Raw genomic sequence first — 20481 nt, forward strand, 5'->3', positions numbered from 1 at the left:
ATTTGAGAATTTAAATATAAAATATTGAATTTTCATTTACTCAGTGTCCAGAGGGAATATGGACAGTGTCTGAACGTTTATCGTTTCATCCTAGTAAGAAATCAACAAAAATCCCCTAATATTTTCAGTTTTTTTAAGAGAACATTTCTTGTGAAGAGTTGAAGCTGATAATTTACATAGGATCCCAGAAACTAGCGCAGAGAAGAGAGTTCATCTGCAATATATAAAATAATGCTAAAAACCAGTTACATGAGACCAATTTATTACTTATCCCCGTGTTTGGGCAAATAGACTCAGCTGCATTTCACTTGTGAAGTGCAGAGTGTAATTTGTATTACGCACAGCTTCATGCCTAGTTGGTGTAGAGCAAATGCCTTGCAGTGGTGCAATTTGACAGTGTTACAGCACAAACAGCACAGACAAACAAGCTCCAAGCAGTTGCTCTCTTTTCCTGTCAGTTTAGAAATGCATTTTACGGCAGTAGCAACAACTGTCTATTTCTTTTAGCTGATTGAAATAATGTATTACTGGCTAATTACAGAAGAGATACTTACAATCTTGAGATATAGTTTATGAAGCAGTTTCTTTAACTGTTCAGTATAGTTAAAATTTTAGTACTCCTGATACAGTACCAAATAGGCTTAAACAACTGTGACAACTGGAAAGAGGCAGACATTTTTTGTTTGACTGTCTTGCAAGCTTCAATTAAATATCTGCAGTTAAGGCACTCTCATAAAAAGTAATAAATTTCTTCTACAGTACAAAATGAAGCCAAAATAATGTCATTTTTTAGAAGAAGTTTGCAGGAACATTTAGATGAATTAAAAACAATCCAAAACACTCACTCTTTTATAGGTACAGGGATTGTGGTAGGTGGCATGGAGGCTGGGAGACAGGAAATAGCCTCTTATGTGCACACAACATAAAATCAACATAGACACACCACAAACCTGCTACTACAAATCCTAGCTACAGAGAAACATACCTGTTGACATCAGTGCCACAGGTATATCTCAAAGCCTTTAATGAAACCCTATAAGCATCCACTGTGTTGGAAGGAACAAGAAGATGGGTGCCAAGTCCTGTGGAGAAGTGGATTAAGCTGGAACAGTTACAGGAATTCTTGCTCTGTACTCTGTGTCCCACATCCCTCACTAGTTGGTGTCCCCAGAGCCAGGGCACACAGAATGTTCCATGATCTTAACCCAACTTTTTAATCTGAAACATAATAGGAGAATTTTTAAAACAAGATTTTTCCCCACAACTAGATAAAAGCACCCAACATGAATGTTAATATTGGAATTAAAATAGGTTTAAACCTGTGAAAGATAGCTGTCTTTGTTTGTGCCAAAGACAGCTTTTCTTGATGTTTCATCTTCTGAAGAGAACTGTAAAATCTCTGTGCTTACACAGCCAGTGAAAACTGGTTTGGAACAATTAGATTAAGAAGCTTGGATATCAGAAAAGATTGATAAATGATCCTTAGGTCCAAGAACAAAGTTGGTTGTTTAGGTTTGTGTTTGACAAGTCCAGAAAGCAGGAACTGCTACAAGGTGGAAACTGCCTACTTTTCTTCCTGTATCTAAACTGGTAAAGTTTTCTTACTTTATATAATTCATGAGAAATTTGTTTGCAGAGCAAACATTTTGAATTTTAGCTCCATGTCTGCTAATGCTTGTCTTTGCTGAAGTTTCTGCTGGTCAGGCGGAATGGTGGAAAAGGATGTTCTCAGTAAATAATAAACTTGCTGCAGAATGCACTGCAGCAGGGAAATAAATAGCTCACAAAGATCAGAGAAAAATATTTGTGTCTAAAACTGTTGATTATTCATTTTCAAAATAGTTCTTTTGCTTTGACATGTCTTTTAAAAGGAGTTAAACAATTCAAAAGCAAATGAAGTGTTTTATCGTAGGTTCATCTGTCAATTTTAATTATTTGTTTTCCCAAAAGCAGACAAATTCTTTTTTGAATTCTGGAAAAGACCTTAGTTGCTTTCCCAGCCCAGTTAAAATCTTACAGTTGTTTCCATTGAGAAGAAATCTATCAGCCCAACAAAGAGTGCTAAGAAAATCTATAACTGGACTGCAAAAGAGGATGTAGACAAATAACTGAAAGTTTTCCTAACACTCTTGTGTTGCCACTAGAGGTATCAAGCACAAGACAAGAAATCAAAGAGCATGGAGCATGGATCACAGACCCTTACTGAGGAAAGACATCCCTCATTCATCTCTGGCATAAAAGACCAACCAAAACTGAGCATTCAAAGATATGAATAGGGAGATTTGTAGGAAGACAGCAAAATGCCAAATACATTCTGTTGTAAAAGAAGTGACATCCACTAGTAAATTCCTAACATGTCATTCTTAATTTGCTATATAGTTTTCTACTACATGTATGTCAGGCCTTTTTCACTGATGCATGTAGAACTTAGGACAAAAGTAATATTAAATGCAGAATGTGTGATTTTGAAATTCAATTTCTATTGCTGCAGTTTACCTGCTCAGTTGTGCTTGGGGAAGTTTATGATTAAAATATTATCTTCAAGTTCAAGGTTGCTGTAAGTTTTCCAAAATATTAGAACTTGTCAAAGACTCTACTGTGCATCTTTTTAGGATTCTCTTTGGCAAGCATTAATACAAAGTTAACCTAATTTCACTTTGTACACACATCTTCTGTAGAATAAAATCAAACCTGCAGTGGCCAAAGGGTCATGAGTAACTTGAGAGAGTCAGCTCTAAAATACATGATGGAAATGAAAATGAAAGTATTAAAACAGTATAATGAAAGGCTGTTGTTAAATGTCCATTAGATTTAGGAGTGTTTACTTTCATTATGTCTCTGATACCGGTTTAAAATGGGCCAAATCCAGATGTAGAGGCATATGCCTTCAAGAGAATTCTCGGTCTTCAGAGAATTTGCTAATGGGAAAGCTTTAAGAGCCATTGAGTTAGTCCTTGGATTTGGAATTGATGCACCTGCCCTTTGCATCTTTAAGATGCTGCACAAACTACCTTAATTACTAAATAAAACAGTTCAGATCTCAGAGGAGAAGTACAATGTATTTGGCGAGAAGAAAGGGAATCGTATGAAGCAATCCAAATGCCTTCAGGTATTGCAAGTACAATCACCAGTGAGGTATGTGCATGCAATTCAGAGCATATTTGAGCCCATTTGATGCAATTAAGTTTTTATCCCTAATAGATCAATAGAGAGGAAAAAAAAAAAAAGGGCTGAACAAATATGCAGAATTATACAGAACCTCTCCATCTGCCCCAAATGAACTGAACTATGGTTAGTCAAGTACAGTTTATTCTGCTTCCCCTAAATAGCATGATACTAGAAAATTATCATGGCCAGAATATTTCTCAACAAACTTTCACAAACTACTGCAAAATACATTGTCATGAACCTGAACACTTCATATACATTGTTAAAACTGTCAGTGAAGTAAAAAGCCCATAGCTACTTTCTGAAAGAGTCCTGTAAAGAAGGATGGCAATGAGCCATGATTGATTCTTTTCTAGCAGGTACTTTCAGGCCTCCCCTGTGAAGACAGATGCCTTAAAAGAAGCAGACTGCAAAGTCCTTCTGCTCAGGAGTTCTGTAGATCAGCAAACAAGTGTCCATGAGAAATGCTGTGGCATCAATGATGAAGGCAACAAATGTACCTAATAATAATTGACTCCAGCCAAGCAGCAATACTGTTGTGTATTTATGGGAAAACAATCAGAAATTCAAGCTTTGCCACCTCTTACTGGGGGTGATTTATCCCAATGCGAAGAATGTAAAACGGCACAAAGCCCCGTGGCTTCCTTTCCACCTGCCTTTTCTACAGAAAGTGAATGGGAGACAAATGTCTCTTTAATCATAAAATAAGCTTCAGCAAAGCAAATGAACTTAGGTATTTCAAAAGCAAGAGAAGTCTAAATTGACTCCTAAACTCCTTATACTCAAACTTCCAGGAAAGTCACATGCTTTTCTTTCTTCCAGAAGAGCCCTTTCTAATTCCTTTTTGCTGTCAGTTTCCTTTGATCTCAGGAGTGAAGCTGTGACAGGGCGTGGGAGCCGTGCAACAGGAGGTGCTGCAGGCACGGTGATTGCTGCAGGCACACCGAAACACCTGCGGCCACTGCAGCAGCCTCACGGTCACCTGGGCACCGCAGGCACCGAGGCATCCATGCACCTTCCCTCTGGATGCTGAGCAGCAACATTCTAAAGCAGCCAAATCTTGCTTTCCTCCTCAATCTCACTTTCCTCCTCTCCCCAGAATTGGTAAGGAACGTGCAGTATCTGTTTTTAAAATGCAAATTTACCTAGGTGTTGTTTTTTTTTTTTTTTTAGCCATGGGTCTTTCTTAAAAAGATGACTACATTACTAAAGAGACCATTTAATGTCTAAAGTAAATATTTCCTCTGTTCTTATTATGCCAGCTTGTTTGTTGGCCTGAAAAGTCGCCAAGCTGTGTGACAAAGGAATATGAAGCACAGTCGTGTCTGCAGGGACAGCCAGCACATGGCAGCATGATGCTGCTGAGGAAAGCGAGCGTGCAAGCACAGGATTTTCTTTTTTTAGGTATCTGGAACCTCATTTATCCTAAGGTAGGCTGGTTTGTTTGCTTGTTTATTTATTGAATGCATCTTAGTCTAGTGAAAACCACCATGATGCTCCCAAAGGTGCCCCTCTGGGTTCTGCAGGAATCCATCCTGGAAGACAGATCTGCAGACTTGGAGGAAGTTCAAGTATTTTCCAGTATATCAACAAATATGACAAGAAATCCCTCTATATTCTGAGGGATATCATAATAATAAGTGAGGAAGAAAGTAGTAACATTAGATAATTCCCAGAGAAGACTTACTCTTTGATCTCCAGCATTTACATGCATGCCTTTACACTTGGTACACTGTAAGCATTTGATTTCTTACCAATATAATACAGCTAAAAACTCCTCTTGAATGTTCCAGAAATAAAATTCTCCTTGATCCAGTTACATGCCTTCTAAGCAGTGAGGGAGAAAACTGAGGCCTCAGATGACCATGATGAGTAAATGAACAAGTTATCATACAAATGCCAAGAACTAATAATGTCTATTTAGTTTAGCTGCTTCTAAATATTAAGTCAATTATGGTTCTGCTTTTTCTATAAGAGTCAGCGCAGAATTAAAGAATTTTAATTCTTTATCTCCCAACACATAGGAAAGCCTGATACCAGGGCTTGTGTAGATAGGGAGTGTTAATAAAAATATTTTTATAGCTCCATTTTTGTCTCTGGTGGTAACTAAACCTAATTTTGCAAACAAATTTTGCATCAATTAATGTGAATAAAATCCATACACACACGTGTCCTTGACCTCCCTAGGCCTAGAACCTTTTGATTTTATTCTGTCCTGGAAACATTCACATACTTGAGCAAATGTGAAATAATGAGCTATGACCTCTCGCGATACTGCTTGTCTGGTTACATCAGTGAATTTTCAGCAAGGGAGCTATTTCAATGGGTGTCAGTGGAAAGGAAATGACTCACTAGGCTGACTTATAGCTGCTTGTAACTACAGAGACTGTTGACTAAATCCTAAATAAATAACAATAAATAATGGAAAATAAATCATGTCTCATTGCTAGCATTAAAATCCAGTACACCCATTATTAAAATTAGATTAAAATAGTCAAAAATCTCTGAGAAACTTTTTTTTTAATGAAAGAACTGAAATTTTTGATGACTATCAAGAAGAGAGAGGAAGAAACAAAGAGAGGGGAAAACTTAAAAGGAAGACATTTTCCAGGCTGTAGTGCCAGAGTCATTCTTTCACAGGCTTTACATCATGGAAAGCTCAGATTCAGATGCTGAAAATGTATATCTCCAAAATACACCCATCACGTTTCAAGATTTCAAGGAGGGTTTATTCATGGCTGGGAGCAGCAGGGGTAAAAGGAAGCACTTTAAACCAGGACACCTTCCTGGGACATTATAATGCATACTATGCATTGTCTCAGCTTGACTGTGAACAATGCACTTGAAAATGAATACGAGCTAATTAGTTGCATACCATAGAGGAAGTTTGAGCCTATTTCATTTACTGCACAAACGATTTCAGACTTTGTTCTTCAGCTCAGAAGATGCATAGCCCTCCACCGCTTTCTTGGACGTGGAATTTTACATGTGACATGGCGATGCAATCTGGAAGAAAACAGAAACCCTGGAAAGCCGCAGTCATAAAAATAGAGATAGGAGAATTTTAGCTTTCTTTCTGCTTAAGCAAGTGTTTGAGAAACTGAAATCTGGATCTTGCTAAAGAAGTTTGCATCCACACCACAAATGGCACTGCAATGTAGATATACCCTAGGCAGCTGAAAAAAAAAAAAAAAAAAAGGCAGCTCACTCTAGTACCACATACTATTTAATTATAACAGCACAAAACTTAGCTGCTTATCCATATGGATACTCCACACTGAGTTCTGTGCTGCTGTGGGTGCTCACTCTGAGCAACCTTACTTAAAACCCATTTAGTACCTTTACATTGCAGTGAAGTCTGCAATAGATGCATCTTAAGCTTGTGCTTTTCTATGCTATACTCCTGTCAACCCCATGCAAATGATATCACCACTTTTGAAATATAAGTACTCCAGTTTGCCCTCTGACAGACTAAAAAAGTCCAAATTTGAAGTCTAAGATGGTGAGGGCAACAGCAGTCTTCTGCTAGCTCTGTGCAATAGCTCACTTAAGAGGGAGCTGGCTACTGGGAAGCTCTGTGAGCATTACAATATAAATATAATGAAAAGACAAGGTTCTGCCATTTCTCATCCTTGTCACTAATTGCATATTTTCACAGATCTATCTGAGCCTAAAACTCCCTAAACACCAGAAATGTGAAAGTTTTAGAAGATGACTAACAGCCTGAGAAAAGTTGGAGTTACAGACTGGGAAGGCATAAAATGGAAATAGTGTATGACTGCAAAAGAGTCCCTTTTTAGTTACTCTTACCACTAGCATACAACTTCAGCAAAGTGCACAGTGACGTTAAGCTCAGTGGACACAAGCTAACTAGTTGTTAGCAAGGCTGGGCCAAAACCCACCACATTATTTGACCACCCTGTGGTGAACACCTAGACCACTTATCTCACTCCTTCAGAAGATATAAAAATGTCTCTCCACACCCTAGAGTGCAAGGTGTGTACCAAAAGTTGGCTACTAAAGCAGGTTTCTTGTTCTCATGAACACTCAGAGATTTTGACTAGATTGTACTGGCCATTACAGTAATTGCATCAAAAGACCCAGCATTTGAGTTCTTTCAAGATTTCAGATGTTTAGGAAGTGATACAACCAATAAAAGCACTTCAACAGGGCTAGTGTGTGACTGTATGTCATATTAGCACTTCAAGCACATGACAACATTAGCTTCATCGAGGATCTTCTGACTTTGCAGCTGAAATTTCTCTTATTTTTGCCCTTTCATTCATGGACTAGCAATACAAGATCTAAAGTCAGGAAAAAGAATTAACTGTTGCTGAAATTTGACTACATGGACCAAATATGACCACTACATTTCTGTCACTGATCATCATCTATGAAAAGGTTGAACTAAGTCATAAATGTTACTGACAGCTGTGGACGTGTATCTAGGGAAGAGGGCTTCTAAATAGAGTGAGATGCCTCTTTTGCTGAAGTGAGTGCCTATCCAATTCTTGGGTAAACTCCTTGGACAATTACACTGATTTTGCCTCAAATGGAGCTTTCTGTCAAATCAGTATGGTGTTTCCTCACAAATACTTGTACAACAAATAAAGGGTAAGCTGTTTCTAGCTTTCTTGTAATTTATGTACTTGATGGGAAAAAAATGCTTATATTTAGTGGATTTCAAAATTCTCTTCCTACTCCTAAAACTATGGCACAGTTTGACATCAGAGCTATGTCACTATTTTTTTCCCTCAGGAATAGCAACACATTGTAGTTGTCAGTCTGAATTTTTTTTTGTAGTTCTCTAAAATAAAATCTTTTAACTATAGAAAATAACCTTTGATTTCTCTCCTTTTGCTAATGCTCTCAGTTTTGCTGTCGTGAGAACATAAATACTAAATCCTCTGGACTGAACCTTCCTTCTACCTTTTTTGATACGTAGATTGGGTATTTCTTATTCTATCATTTAATTTCTGAAAGAGTTTGTTAAATTTTCCTCCAAATGAATGTTTTTATTGATTGCTTATATGGCTGTGAAACATATTTTCTGTATTATAGAAATAATTGCATTTTGTTTTTGTAAGTCCAGAGGTAGAACTCTAGTAACAGAATTTTATTTTTTCTTCCATCTAATTTCTATATTAAGGCTGTCATAACCTTTAAGGCAAACAGTTTCAAATCAATTAGGTTGTTTTTTAAGAGGGACATTATGAAAGAATTGAGATTTCAAGTTAAATTCTATTTACTCCTTCACTAACATTGGCACATTTACAACTGACCAGCTAGGAAAGTTCTGGACAGAGAGAACTGAGTATTGTAATCGAGAGTCTGAATCAGAAAAAATAAATTAGAGACACTGTATAAGAATAATGATAACTACTAATGATGATTTAGCTGTTGTAGTAGTGTTGTAGTGTACGTGAGAAATAATGCATAAATATCTAAAAGAATTCAAAAGTGATAGAAATAGAACACCAACAATATTATCTGTTACATACTAATGAAATGAGAGAACTGGAAAGTAAAATATTGAGTATTTTTCTGTATTGTTTATGTTGGATAGGAAGTTAGGAAAGGTCTCAAGAAGAATTTTTCCCATATAAAGAAGTCTAAAGGGTTTCAGCATTTTGTGGTTGCCTGTGACTTTGTAATAGCTAGAGATTAACACTACTGATATTCATTAAGGAAAATTCAAATAAGTTTCCTGGGGATAAGGAATGATCCCCAGGACTGGACTCATGATTGATCTTTTGAAAAAGCCCTGACAAAAAATCAGTCCATGTTGATAAGTTGTGATTTTTGCTTCCTCTGAAATTGTGTCCAGCAGAACATACCTTATTTGAGATTTGCACATGCATACATGTCATCAGAACTTGGCATAATACTATTACTAAATCTTGTCTAAGGAGAAGACAAATGAAAAGTGGAAAAAGCAACACTTTTTCTATGTTTCTTTGTTAGTTATACAGCAACTTAGATTAAATCAGCTCTTTTCAAAGGGAGATCCAAAATGACAATGGTCACACCTCCAGAACTGGGGAATAAGTCAGGTGAACCAGAGCAGAGAGGTCCTCATCTGGTCCCCAAGATGTAAACCAGAAGACAAACGATCTGTTGAATACCTGTTGAGAACTACAAAGGCATTGCTGGGGTTTACAGAGATCCTAGACAAGCAAAATCTCAGCTTTAATTGAAATTGTCCAGAGATCTCAAAAACCACAAGAAAGGGTTCTTCAGGTACATAAACAACAGTCAGAAACAGAAGGAAAATACACTGTTGAACAGGAGAGATGAATTAATTTCACCAACCATGCTGAAATGGCAGAAGTTCTTAAAGCTTTCTTCATCTCTCTCTTTGCCAACACTGTTGAGCCTCAGGCCTTGGGAACATAAATCCAGGTTGGTGCAAACAGAGAGCCACAATCAACGAAAGAAGGCTTGGTGTGAACTATTACAGGGGCTTGACCTCTAGATATCACTGGTCCCTGGTGATATTCACCTGAGGTGCAGCAGAGCTGGCTGGTGCTGTCCTGAGGCCCTGCTCAGTCAGTGGGAGCTACTTGACAAGCGTTACAAGAGCAATATGCATAATTCTATATATTCTGCTCTTGAATGGAAGGGAAGATTGATCCAGACCTGGGTGTTAGACAACAGTTTCAGGTAATCTTAGATGAGCATGGTCCTACATACAGAAGTCTGTGGTGTCCTCTAGGACAGAGAGATTTTCAGAAGAATTGTTTACTTCAGGCTTAGACTAAGCACAATATTCTATAAAAGTAAAAATCCATAGCATGCACATCTGACCCACATAAAGTAAAAAAAAACCAAAAAACCAAAAAAAAAACCCCAAAAACCCCAAAAGAAAACACAATAAAAACAAAACCAAAAACAAACCAACCCCAAAACCCAGAAGAAAGCAGAAATAGAGCAGGGATTTTAAAAATATTTTTCCACCAAGCAAACTCAGAAAATCATTGGAGACATGAAGTTCATTTGAGCCCCCTCCAAGTACAAGTTGCCTTTATAATAATTTCAAAAAAAAAAAATAAAATTGTTTTGTGGTAGGAATGAGGGCTCCCTAGTGAGAGTTTTAAATACATGAAGACATTAGAAACATTTGCAGCCACTTCATTGATTTTTAAAAGAAACCTAAACAATGCAATTCTGTCAGCTAATTAAAATGGTTCTCTCCAGTTGCACTGAATTTCTTTTGGAGGATCATTACTTTCCTTGCAGCAAATTTTGGTACTTTTTTTAAGGCTTCAGATTAATGGAAGGAAAGCTGAGGGGAGACAATAAAGCCATACAGCAACACCAGATACACAGGAGCACAGACCTTTTGGTATGGCTGGTTAAAGCAAATAGCACCGATTGAGCCAGGACTTGAATGCTTTCTGATTAAAAAGTCTTATAGTCTAGTATTTCCAGAAAGAATAATATCATAAACTATACAAATAAAGGAAGTGATATTTATCTTTCTTCTTATGTCACATATTAAAAAGAAATAGTTATGAAGGACAAAGTTTACTGTTCCTCTTACCTCCTCAACAGCGGACAGCTTCTGACCCTGTCATCATGCAGTACTTGTTAGTGTTATTTCTTACTGGTATTCCCTAGGCACAAATGTGATTAGAAAGATTTCTCAAAGGTCACTGGGCAGAACATCTATTATCTGTCCTAAGACATGAATTACAGAAAAATACAGCAGCAAAAAAGGTGACTGACCAGTGACTAAGCAGAAGTACAGGACTTTGCAGACCTGACCTCAGGACCCTTCTCTCCTCTGGCAAGACAGGCAGATGGACATAAATGCCTTCAGTAAGTTTTCAACATGCCTAGGCATTTCAGCTTTTTTTTCTAACCCCATTTGATATTCCTCTGCTTTCTCAAGTGTCTAGACATCTCTGAAAACCTGTTACCTAGTCTCCTGAAGGGATAGTGTTACTAGCTTATTTAGGTGCTCTGTCTCCTGAACAGTCTTTTCAGAGACCAGGGTACAAGCCAGCCAGGCTAAGTTAACAGCCTGACCTTTTTTATAGCCCATACTGGAATCAAAGGCAACAAAGTGAGGCCTAACTTAGACAATTAAATCTGGATGGTATGAATTACATTCAGTTTTCAAAATGTAGCTAATGTACTCACTTATTCAGAGAGGCCTGGGGCAGATTCACACATTAAAGGATATGAAAATCATATATTATGGTAATGGGAACCATGAAAATAGATGAAGATAAATAAACTACATTTGAAGAGTGCACCCCATGAATCTCCTGAACATAAAGGCAATTATTATATTACAATATTTTTTTAAATATATTTAAAAGTTACTTATAAATAGCATCAAAAATTCTGGTATTTTAGGTTATCGAGATGAGAACCATAGATTGGAACTGAATTAATACAATAACAATCAGAAGAATCAAATTTCTGTTATTCCTAAGCACTGGGGCTGAACAAATAAACTCATTTATAGTTACACCATTCCCCAGTGCTCCCTCATTTCATGCAGAGCTATTCATGAGTCTCTACCTTGGACTCCTGGGTCAAGCTCTGCTAAGGTATGTGTAGAGGCAAGGAATCTGCATCCACACCTCTGCCAACGCTCATCTACCAACCAGATCATCTTCCTACTGGTAATGGACAGTTGACTATAATTGCTCAGGTTTTTATAAGTGTATAAACCAGAGACAGCTAAACTGAGACAAAGGGAATGTCTCAGCTGAAATCAGATGTGACCTTTTCAAAATGAGGAGCATTTCAGTGATTTTAATTAGAAGCCTAGGAACAAGAGTTAAGTAAACTTGAAGATGTCTGCTCTTTCAACTGAGCCTGGTGGGCTGGTAGGAAACTTTGTCTGCCTGCTTTACAGCACATAGGTTTTATAGCCTCTCACTCCATTAAAAAAATAAATAAATTAGCAGCCCCAAGGCAGCCACATATTTAGAAGCTAAATGAAAACCCAACCTGTCTACCTCTAAAGCATTTAAATGGAAATGTATTTAGGCTTACAAACCAGGAATGAAAGCATAGCAGAATGAATTAAAACATTGTGACTTGTCTGTAATCTACATTGCTGCTCATGGCACAAGTCTGAAGACCCAAAATTCGTTCTATATTTCTTAATATTTCATAGAAATTAAAAATCTCAGTGCTAACAAAATTAACATTGTGAATAAACATATCTCATTACAATGTCAAACGATGTAAAATCACAATGGACGATTCCAGGGGAGTCAAAACCAATTAGTTGTATCAGAAAATCTACCAGACTACAAAACAGAGAGGCCTGTGGACTTCAGCAACTGCTTCAGAGATTAAAGAAACTGCAACACAGCATGGAAATGAGATAAAGTGAGTGGGTTCAGAAAGACTCCAAGGGAACTGAGAAGTTCATGCCCAGTTTCAAAACATACCAAAGTTTAGAAATTACTTTCTAAGCAATTTTATACTGTCTCTTTTTAGAATTGAAATCATGGTCCCAATCCATAACATATAGTTCATTTCCCTAAATTGACCACCAATACAGGACTGCCAAGAGAGTGATCTCTTCTTTCACCCCTTTGTGTCCCTGTTCATATTTTTATTCCCCTTGTGAATCCTGAAATGGAAAGATGATAATCTAGTCTGAAAGCATACCATTTTTGTCCTTAACTGTAGCTTGAATCACTCATTTAAAAAAAAAATCTACAAAAAACCTAAAAAGAACAAACCAAAAGAAAAATAAAAATCACAAAAAACCAACAACCAAGCAAAAAAAAAATACCTATAAAGTATTTCTCTACCTCTTTGTTTCCATCACCATTCCCAGATGAACATATAGGTCTCAAGCTGCAAGTCAGACAAGGAAAGGGTTCTGGTTTTTAGTGTTTTTATAATATAAAGCACAAGACATGGATGATCCCAAAGCAAACTTGGCTATAGACATTTTTAATAAACACTAATTGGAGAAATGTGTCAACCCAGGATTGTATTTTGTCTTGAACTCACACAGTGTGAGCTTGAATCACTTTCATCATAGAAATACTACCTGAATGAAAGATTAAGCTAAAACAAGGTAGATCACTAATAAACTCAAAATACAGAAGCTTTATGTACCTGTCTCCCCATGTGCATTTTTAAAGTGGATTTATGTATGTATTAGTTGCTGTCTTTCACTCCTGGCAAGCATCCAGCATTGGCTGGCTGTAGGAAATGTTAAGCAACCCCCACCCCTGAATAACTACTTGGCATAGAAGGATTGCTTGTAACTTGTGCAACATGCTTCATATTAAGGACTCCTCAGCTTCAAAGATACTCTTGAAACAGGGAATTAAGCACTTACATTGCATGCTTTGCAAGTTTAGCTCTGTGCCTCTTGATCATCATCAAAGTTGCCCTACAGAAATATTCCTCCCTCAATTTGATACCAGTATTTGAATTAAAAAAGATTCTGTACAGTATTTTAAACACATTAAAGGGAGCACTTCCTAGCATAAAATCTGGCTTGCTATCATACTGGTTTTGTGGTCTGCAATTCTAATACTAATCATAAGCCTGTTTACTGAGAATGAGGAAAGAAAACATTGTGGGGCAATGTAGCTTACCATGCCCTTTATGGGCACTCTTTAGGATTCTCTTTGCTAACTTTTTTGAGATAAGCATCTCATCTAATCAAAATATGAAATATGCTCTGCTGCTTTGCAAATAATATACAGTTTCTTGTGTCTCGTGCTTGTCATTTTCACCCTTGTCCAATTTGTTATCAAATGAAACTTCCACATCAAAGAGCAAACTTTGTGGTGATTCAGTTTTGAATTTCTCCCTCCCTCTTCTTTCTACTGTCTCTATATGAAAAGGAGAGGAGGGAATGTGAGGAAGTGTCTAAACTACATTAGAAATACTGAAGAATTAAAAGACATTTTAATGCCAATTAAAATATGAAGGAACTCAGTTTTCCAAGGTAGCCATTTCCCAAATGATCTGTGTTTTAAATGATGCATTTTCTATAGCTTAGTGCAGAAATGAGTGTTTCTATTAAATTTAAGAGAAAAATCCCTGCCTTTTGGGGTCTTGACATAAGGAAGTATTTACTTGGATCGTGTATGCTGAACATAGTTGAAAGATAGTTATTAGTGTATAAAAAATAGATTTGCAAGAATGGCTAATTAACAGAAAATAAAGACATGCATTTTGTGGGATTTACCGGAAGAGATTGTGTCCAATATCCAGTGGAGTCAGAGTTCAACATCAAACCTGTTTTTATTTATCTCGTCTTAAGTACTCCTTGCTAGGTTTTATCAAAACACACATTGCCCTACATTTTTGAAAGAAAACACTTGGGGTTCGTTTTCAGAATTTAGGGTGAATTTTGCCTCAGTAGTTTGCAGGATTATGAATATCTGCTAAATGACATTGTCTCTATTTTCAGCAATGGAATTCAATAAAATATGTATTCTGCATTAGCTGCAAATTTATGCAAAGGGATATAGAAGAAAGCCAGAAATGTCACATTAAAACTCTTTTAAGCTAATATCTAATCTCTTCAACTTTCCAAAAAATGCATCTGAAAAAAAAATCAGTGTTATTTAGCTTAAGATAGGAAACTGAACAGAAATTTAAATGACAGGGGTCTTTTTACAAAGAGATAGTGCCATTTTTGAGCAGAGATATTTCTCTTCACAGGTTTTTCAAATTATATGTTCTTGTGAAGGATGTTAAATGTCTGGGTTGTAAATTTCAAATTGTCACTGCATGATGAACTCCAAGATGAGAAAAAAAGGAAAAAATTACTTGTTTTTAATTCAAGCTGAACATAAGCTATTGAAAATTCATATTTCATTTGTGGATTTTGCCCAACATTCACAGGAGCTGAAAGTGCTACTTCAAGGCTAGCTAGCAGAAATGAATCAGAAAAAAAATCTTGAGTTTTGCTGCTGTTATTTCACCATCTTGAGGTAAAAATTAGAGCTAGATGACACCAAAATTTTCACTTTTAAATAATTTTTAATAATTTTTTTACATCTTCTTATAATTAAAAATATTCTTTACTGATAAACTTCAGTTATTTAGTTCAGTTTGACTTTCACACTATGCATACTATCCAATAAAATTACAGTGTCCTAACCCAAGAAGTTATACACATTCTGCTGTGATTCCATCAAAAACTTTTAAAATGAAGCTTTATCAAACATGGCTGATTTCCCATGCAATGTTTCACTCTGAGAAAACATTCATTTCCAAGATAAACTCTCTTGGCCAGCTCTGGAAAGGATGTTATACAGCCATGCTAACAAAACACAGTAAGGTTCTACCTAAAATGTTATGTCTGTAAGGAATATAAAGAGCACATAACATTAGTTTCTCAAGGATTTTCTTCAAAATTCTGAGTCTTGCTTGGTTTTGCAATAGTTTAAGTTGCAGATATTTGAGAGGGAAATGAGGAGGACAGATTTTTCTCCAAGGATCATGAAGATATACTTGGCTAAAATAGATGTAAGGAGCTTGCAACAACAGGATCAAACTCGAAATTGTTCAGAGAACTGTGATCCTCTGCACTACTAAGTCAACTCACACAGCTTTAGACAGACACAATCTTTTTGTACCTCAAGCTACCCACAAGCTGTTCCTTGTAGGGCTGCTGTAGAGCTCATTTAGCTCTTCTAAAGGACTGAATCTCCTGGAAAAAAAAACCCATGTAAGCTATTGCATGCTGTCCAAATCAGTCTTGGCTCAAGAGCTGTTTGTCTTGGAAACAGTGAAGTGTCCAGGCATGTTACTGCAAAAGCCCCATTTTTCGCAAGAGATTCAAAACAAAGTGCTGCGGTAATATGGAGAAAGCAGCTAGTTTAGCCCTTGATTGTCTTGATAAGAGGATGTGTAATTATTGTGCCAATAACAGGAGTGGATAGAATAGAGAAAAAAAATATTTGCCATCAACAAGAGCAACAAGAGAAATAAATCCCAATTTACCACCATATGAGAGAGTAGTGGAAAGACTACTGATGGATTAACCAATGCCTCTTTCCTCTCACTCTTGTTAGACAAAACACACACTGATGTGGGTTTATATATTTTTAAACAGATCTGTTATAGATCTTTTATGTAGTAGAATTGTTGTGTACTCTAATTCAAAAGAGATTTAAGGAAACCAAGTAAAACTGAGCAACTGGGGTGGGGAGGGAGGGAAAATAAACTTGAACAAGTATTTCTGTGTACATCAGATTCCGAAGAGCATAGCAAGTAGTTTTCTGCTGAAGTGAAATACAATTTTTATTTATAGATGTGTTCCCCATGTGTTCACCTGTGGAATATATTCCAGACTACCGGGGAAAAATATTGGACTGGCTTCATAGCCACCATTTGCTGCACACTCCTGGCAGTTTCCAAAATGTCTCGAAAGAGAATGCCTTCTAGCACTCATCCTCTGCCTCAGATGCAAGTGTAACAATGCAAAGAGAACAAAGCTACTCCCCTAACAAAGGCAGCATTAAATACTGGCAAAGAAATAAGAAAGAAAATATTCTTTTCAAACATAGGGAAAGCACACAAGTTCACATTTTTTCTTCTGCTTGTTTCCTTAGTAAGGGTTTGTGTATCTCAGAGATTAAAAATGTAACACATACTTGCTTCAGTTGCTATGGTAATTCTGTGGGGTTTGGGGCTTTTTTATTATTATTATTATTTAACTGAATAGCACTGTAAATAGCTATATAAATGTCCAGAACACAAAACACAGCTTTGCCCCAGGCATCTCCTATTTACACACCCCTCTTTTTCGGCAAAACTTCATTATTGCTGCTTTTAATGAATATGCACACTCTATGCATTGAAGCAAATCTGAAGCAGAGAGGTGCAGGAAATTGAATCCCCACTAATGAACAGCATGGTATTTGAGACTGTTTCAGAACCCAAATGTCACAGGTGTTCAGGTGGAAATTATTTGTCATCTTACAAATTCAGAAAAGGAAGGGTATGAACAGCACCTACAGAGTGATCATCTTTTCAATATCACCAACTCACCACTAGTGGAAAGGAACCTCTGTGGTGGATGTTCTGGAGAAAGTTAGGACAGACCAAAAGGTTTGAAACCAGCATTTGCTGCTATGTCTCTCTGAGGGGAAGAAAGGGATATTCCCATGCATCAGAAGACTTTGCAAATTAAAAGTATCCAAAATCTTCAGCATGCTAGCAGCTTTATGACCCAAATTCTCTAACTTAATAGGACACTGACAGTACCTGTCAAGCATCATTAATAGCAGAAGATGTGTTTTTCTGAAGGATTGGAGAAATGCTACTGGAAAAAAAAAAATAAGAGTCAGACAAGACATGTGTCTGATGAGGAAGGAACATCTCTCCAAAACTGGTTTTGATAGCAAGACATGTTCAAGCACAATCATAGAAATGCAAAAGCATCACTGCAGGTCCAGCCAGACCATGCTCCACGTTGTACCCGAGTGTGGAAGCGTCAGTGCTGCGTGCCTGTGTGCAGGCAGCGCTTGGCAGGGAGCAGGGAGAGGTAACACAGAAACACCAATCCATCAAAGTGTGGGTGGAGCAATGCTCTGGGGAGCAATTTTAGCATGCAGAAAGATGCAGAATACTAAAGCCGCAGGTTATGGAAGTAGAGCTGATTTAAATGAATTGCTGGGGCTATGCAAGGAGAAAAGTAAAATATGAGACAGAAAACAGCAGAAAAAAAAGAAAAGGAAAGAGGCAATAAAGACATACAATGTCTTTCTTACAGGACATGTGGATTTGTTAGAGGGATATTGAACCTTTTTACCCTTTTCTGATAAGTGTTATCCTAGGCCTTGTACATCTGCCTTTTCTGAAGAAGCTTCACATAAATTTGGCCTTCTCAGAACAGTCCTTAGACCACAGTATTTTGACTATGTTCTGAGTCTCTTATGCAGACTGGTTCCTTGGTGCCATCCTCTACAACTCTGCACCAAGTGGGATAAATAACAGCCTCCTTGCAAAAAAAAAAAAAAAAAGTTATATTTAACAGAAGGAATGATTCCTTTAAGGAAAATGGGGGGGGGGTGGGGGGGGAGAGGGGGGTGTGTGTGTTAAATATCAGTCTATCTGTAGATATATTTATGTGCCTTATCTAAAAGCAAACCACTTCCTGAAAAAATTGGTATGTCAATTTTATCTATCCACCTCATGGATTCTCCAAAAACTAATCCACCTCTCTCCTCAAAAAGTCAAATTGCCAGTTTAATCTTCTGCCTTTTTTGAATTGTCCCACCTGTTTTTGTTTCTGAAGTTGTGTGAAACAAAGGTAAAATCGGCCAGCCTGTATAACCAGAACTGTCCCTGAAGGCCAAGGGTTTAGGAAGTGGTTAAGATGTGGCTCAGTCTTTTCATTCCTCTCTCTTTTCACTTTTGCTCTACTATGCTAAAAACATAAATCTTTATTAAAAATAATCTATAGCTAGTATTCCATTTAACATAAATACGTCAACTCAGATTAGCAATATAGTGTGCTCTTTGAATAAAAGGAATACGGTAGATATTTTCAGAGCAGTTAAAAGATATAAACAAAAAGCAGTTTACTTTCTCCCTTCTCATGAAGTAATGTAGAGTTTCTCCATCTCTCAAGCTCTATCAAACTGTAAAAGAATTAAAACACACTTCTTTATTGCTTCCTCTTCAAGTGTTAGTTATTCAGTTGCTAGGGTAACGTGAAAAGCAACTACATAGCTCCAAAGTACCAAGGTTCATACTGCCTGATAGGAGTGATACAGAAAACCAACATGCTGAACAATAGAAATACATTCCAAGGCAAATAAAAAGTAAAAAACTAACTATTCTATATGTAAAAGACACGACTTTAAAATTTATTCCAGACCCTCTTGAGCAGTGGTGCTGTCTCTATTAGTTATTAATTGTCTGTATCCTTTCCTTGGCATTGCTTCCTCTCTACTCAGGACCACTTTGGAAGACCTGTGCTGATCAGATGCAAGGAACTGACCCAGCTGTGCTCAGAACCTGCACACTCTGATCCCAGCTTCCCAGGATTGCAGTTTTATTGATTACGTGCTACACCTTCAGGCATTAGCCCTGATCTGATCTTTGAGATACCTCCTCTCAGCCTGGCTTCTGTCATATGAGTAACTACAGTTAGAGTTCCCCTAGCTGGGTGCAATTGTACCCCTCACCAGCCCTGTGGAAGGCAAAACAGAGTGGATGAACTTAGAATTTCTAGCCAAACTCTAAATATGAACAACTGTTTCGTTTTGAAAATTCAGTTTACTGTATTTCAAATATCAGTTAGTCTTCAGGCCAGGGATACCTCTGTTTGAAAGGCAGCAGTGTGAGCAAGGATCAGTTTTTCAAGGCACAATGGCAGAAAGTTCCAAACCTGATTTTAGTATAATACATATTTGTTATTTGTCAATGTGGTCAGCTAAGTGGAAGACACAAAAAGACTGAAGTTTAAAAGGGTTCAAAGAAATAGCATCCAGGAAGCCCACACTTGCTCATGCCACTACAAAAAATGATCCAGACTTTTGAGTATATGCACATATGCTCATAGGAGGGATGCTGATGGCTTATTATTGATGCTTATTGCTTTGGGTCTCTTAAAAGCATCTAGATTTCAGGAGAGATTTGAAACCATGTTCCTAGCATGTATCCCAAGAGCTAGTAATGCCAATGGCAAGGACAGGCTAGCTGAAATACAATTATTTTCTTCAATATATTTATTTTCACTTGAGATTTAATGAAAGGAACTTAATATATACCTATGTCTGTTCTTTCTTAATTGAGACTAAAACAAAAGTAAATCTTATCTGTATAAATCTTATTAATCCTTCACTGATTTTATGGTATTTTACATATTTTGCTCCATTTGTTTTTTCCTTTTATTTATCTGGTGTTGAGAAAACCTTCTTGATAATTTTGGAATTTTTTTTCAATGTACAAGAATTCAAATACTTGTTAAAAAATTTGAAGATAAGTCGAAGATCATATGACACTACTAGCCTCTCTTTGTCTTTCAGGATTTTCAGGCTTTTTAAGAAGGATCACTACTGTTTAATTAATACCACATTGAGGTATTAATTTAAAAATTAAACATAAAGTTTCTTACTATATATTTAGCAAGAATTTTGCTTTGATTTGCTCTTCATAAAAAAGTTCGTGTCCTCTCAGTCAGAAAGAAAACAAGAGAAATATTCATGCTTGTACATTAAGGAAGCAATAGTTTAACGGTGGATGAATCCATCCATGATATTTAGGTGAAGAAAAACATATGAAGTGATGTTAAGGAAATACATAATTCATAAAAATACTGTTATGAAATAATTTTTATAATTCTGTTTTATA

At 36.8% G+C, this 20481-nt stretch overlaps 1 long non-coding RNA gene across 1 annotated transcript in view; it reads left to right on the top strand.

The window, feature by feature from the left end:
* The first annotated feature begins 3822 nt into the window (after positions 1-3822).
* LOC140683913 (uncharacterized) overlaps positions 3823-20481 on the top strand; it is a 30616-nt gene continuing 13957 nt past the window's right edge. Inside the window, exons 1-2 of the long non-coding RNA XR_012055538.1 lie at positions 3823-4272; positions 4431-4598. This is a non-coding gene — a long non-coding RNA (uncharacterized lncRNA). The remainder of the gene's footprint in view (positions 4273-4430; positions 4599-20481) is intronic.

The sequence above is a fragment of the Taeniopygia guttata genome, chromosome 4, assembly GCF_048771995.1.
Source record: "Taeniopygia guttata chromosome 4, bTaeGut7.mat, whole genome shotgun sequence".
Classification (NCBI taxonomy): Eukaryota; Metazoa; Chordata; class Aves; order Passeriformes; family Estrildidae; genus Taeniopygia; species Taeniopygia guttata.